General features: G+C 51.6%; 1 long non-coding RNA gene across 1 annotated transcript; it reads left to right on the top strand.

Annotated features, from left to right (window-relative positions):
• Positions 1-271: 271 nt before the first annotated feature.
• LOC117080114 lies at positions 272-2,141 on the top strand. The gene is made up of 3 exons (XR_004435720.1): positions 272-624; positions 781-894; positions 2,087-2,141. It is a non-coding gene; the product is annotated as an uncharacterized LOC117080114 (long non-coding RNA).
• Positions 2,142-3,827: the final 1,686 nt, after the last annotated feature.

The following is a 3,827-nucleotide window of genomic DNA, read 5'->3' as shown; positions in this document are numbered from 1 at the left end:
GGGAGTGAGTAGGTGTGGGGTCTACATGGTTTGTGCGTTATCTACCAAGTGGTTGGGCTGGTGCCATCATGGGCAGAGCTAGGTTACAAAGTGGCCATGATCTTGAGATACTCTTCAGGTGGGAAAGAGTTTTGTAGTGGGCACACTTCAGGTTGTAAATTCAGGTTGTAAATTGACTGCTGTCTCTCAACACAGGCTACTGGTAGGAAAGAGTTCGGCTCTGGAGCTGCTAAGTAAGCACACAATCAGAGAAGTCTGCCCAGCAGGGAGTGTGTGGTGAAGGGAAGGTCAAGGTTATAATCATTTCTAAAGAGCTAAGTAGGAAGCAGGGAACAGGAGAAAGGAGAAAAGAGAAAAGAAAATAATCATAATTGTAAAAAATTAACTTTTTTTCTCTTAGAAACATGGGGGTAGTCAGTTTCATTGGTGCTTGTTTTCTTTTGCCATCCTTGAGACTTCAGAGAAATCTAATTTAAATGTCCCGGGCTGGTCTCAGCTGTGCCAGAGAATTCAGGAAAAGAATTCAGCTGGTCTCAGCTGTGGAGAATTCAGGAAAAGGTCAAGTACCCATGCTTGGGATGGCGGTGGAGGAGGAATGGTAATCGGCAGATTTCCGAGAGTAAGGTGAGTATCCTCAAGCTGAGCTGGTGGGGGCCAGTGTCCCCATCTCCCCTGCCATTTGTGATCCCTTCTTCCCAAATGGGGAGTTACTAGGGAAGATCTTTCCCTTACCTCGTCCATCAGAGGAGCCGTCATGATGCACCTCCTCTTTCTCTCCAGCTCGTGTCACTAGAAGCTCACTCTATGCTGAAGACCACACTGATCGTTGTGGAGGGGAACACAAAGTGAAATCTCCTGCTTTAAAAAGCGCTGACAGGCGATAGGAAGCCAGGGGTATGTGTTGCTCTGAGGATCTTGATAGTTGGCTCTATAGTACAGTCCTAGAATCCTAGAAGTTTTGGGTTGTAGGAGTTTTCCAAACCATTTAGTTGCATCCATCTGAGATGGCTGGAGGTGCCCAGAGGCAAGGAGAGTGACAAGATGGCCTGTCCTAAGATCGCTTCCAATCAAATCATCTGCGGACCCAGAGTCCAGAGGTTGGCTGGTCAACCGGTTCTTAGAGCTGGAAGTGGGGTGTGGAGGGTTTAGGACAGGTGCCAGGCTCACTCACTGCATTAAAAGGGCAGTTCGACAGAAAACCAAACACTGCATGTTCTCACTTATAAGTGGGAGCCGAACAATGAGAACACATGGACACATGGAGGGGAGCAGCACACACTAGGGCCTGTGTTGGTTAGGGGGTGAAAGGGAGAGCATCAGGAAGAATAGCTAACGAATGCTGGGTTTAATAACTAGGTGATGGGATGATCTGTGCAGCAAACCACCATGGCACATGTTTGCCTGTGTAACAAACCTGCACATCCTGCATGTGTACCCTTGAACTTAAAAGCTGAAGACAAAAAATGAAAATAAAAAAAATTAAAAAGGGCAGTTGGATTTAAAGGCAGGAGCTGACTTCAGCGACCCTCCATTATGGGTTTTTAGGCTCTTGGAAGGTCCAGGACCTCAGGAAGTAAGAGTTTGTCCCATTGCTCTGCAGCCTCTTACTGTCACGTCCCAGGGTCTCAGTGACCAAGCCCTAGGGACACTCTGGGCTCCTTCTGCAAACTCTTCGAGGACTGCTTGCTTCTTTCCCAGTCACAAAGCTTTCGAGGAGCTGAATTCCAGCTGAGTTTGATCTTACCTCAATACAAGAAGAGGCCTCGTGTATCCCTGGGGTTGGGGCTGACCCACAACAGCTTCCCATTCAGCTTTTTAGGGATGGGAGGAGTTGGCTTTGATATGGCCAGTTGGTGGACGGGAGAAGAACAGTCCAGAAAGAAATGATGAGTCAGGAGGACTTCTGGAAAGGCCCAGCTGAACACCGCCCCCCAACCCCGAGTAGTTTAAAGCGTTTCTTCTCTGGCACAAATCTGGACCACATTCCCTCCTTACTCAGCCCTACCCTGACCTGGGATAGCAGGGGACCCAAAGGAACCAAGGCAGCTTATTTGTTTTGAGACGAAGTTTCACTCTTGTTGTCTAGGCTGGAATGCAATGGCGCCATCTCGGCTCACCTCAATCTCCGCCTCCCGGATTCAAGCGATTGTCCTGCCTCAGCCTCCGGAGTAGCTGGGATTACAGGCATGCACCACCACCCCCGACTAATTCATTTTATTTTTGATTTTAGTAGAGATGGGGTTTCTCCATGTTGCTTAGGCTGGTCTCAAACTCCCAACTTCAGGTGATCCACCCGCCTTGGCCTCCCAATGTGCTGGATTAAAGGTGTGAGCCATCGCGCCCGGTAGAAATAAAAGGCAGGTTCTTTTTCGTTGTTTTTTTTTTTTTTTTTGAGACCGAGTCTCGCTCTGTCGCCCACTCTGGAGTGCAGTGGCGCCATCTTGGCTCACTGCAAGCTCCGCCTTCCGGGTTTACGCCATTCTCCTGCCTCAGCCTCCGGAGTAGCTGGGACTACAGGCGCCCGCCACCGCGCCCAGCTAAGTTTTGTTTTTTTGGTTTGTGTGTGTGTGTGTGTGTGGTGTGTGTGTGTGTGGTATTTTCAGTAGAGACGGGGTTTCACTGTGTTAGCCAGGACTGTCTTGATCTCCTGACCTCGTGATCCGCCTGCCTCGGCCTCCCAAAGTGCTGGGATTACAGGCGTGAGCCACCGCGCCCGGCCCCAAGGCAGCTTTTAAAGGGATGTGCAACCCCAGTTGCTTTCTGGGCGGCCTTAGCAGCAGAAGCACCTGCAGTCAGTGCCCACTAGGTGGAGACAGAGTCCCGGAGATGCCGGCAGCAGCCTCACTCACTCCAGAACGCCAGGCCCCTGGGTCCCGGCCCCGGGCTCCCCTTCCAGACCAGCCACAGTCTGTCCCCACTGATAACTCACGTTTATAGCATCGTGGTGTTTAGAAAGCTGATTCACATCGTTACTTTAGTCGGCTGCACACTTGTCCTGAAGATGGGTGGGCCAGGTAGTGCTGACCCCAGTCTTATGGTTGAGGAAATGGGGCCTTCGGGAGCCTTTGAGATGCAGTGAAGGTCACGCAGTGCACAGCAGAGCTGGCCTCAAACCCAGGTCCCCTCGACTGAATCCCAGATTCGGCCACATCTCAGCTGCCCCTCTTCTCTGGGGTGCACCGCATCGCAGCCACCAGGCTATCTGGCATCAGAGTAGAGCCTGGATACTTGGTTCCTTGGGTCTGTATGCTGCACCCTGATGGGGCCCATCTGGTCTTCAGAGAGCTGCTGTGCCCCAAGGCCAAGGCCCAGCTCTGCCTCAGGGGATTTGAGGGCACTCAGAGATGCAGGCAAGGACAGCGGTGTGTTTATGGGCACTTCCGTACCCCAGAATGGGAGAACCGGCGGGGCTTGACCATAGGGGAGTCCTCTCCCCAGACATCCCTGGGTGTGTGAGTGCTGGAGGGAAGTGGGGACTGGTGTCAAAGGTCTGACTTGGACCGGCTTGGTAAAGGCTGAGAGTGAAGGAAAGCCTCTATTCCCAAAGTTGCCAGCAAATTCTGGACAAGCAGGTGAATGAGGCAGAAGAGCTGAGAGCAAAAAAGCAGTTTCAGTTCCACTTAGGGAATGGCTTCCTTTGTGGTGGCAAGGGGTAGAAGTTATGGGAACACACAACAGAAATTGTCAAACCTGGCTGGGTGGGGGCAAGTGGGGTGGCCATCTCCTCGATGGACAGCATGCCTGAGACACCGCCTACCAGCTGTGGAGTCACAGCCTCAGTTTGCCCATCTGTAAAATGAGGCCAGTACTCAGCACCTCATTCCACA

Source organism: Trachypithecus francoisi, unplaced genomic scaffold (assembly GCF_009764315.1).
Source record: "Trachypithecus francoisi isolate TF-2019V2 unplaced genomic scaffold, Tfra_2.0 Lachesis_group8, whole genome shotgun sequence".
Classification (NCBI taxonomy): domain Eukaryota; kingdom Metazoa; phylum Chordata; class Mammalia; order Primates; family Cercopithecidae; genus Trachypithecus; species Trachypithecus francoisi.
Note: the sequence above shows the minus strand (reverse complement) of the source record. Positions and strands in the feature narration are given on the sequence as shown.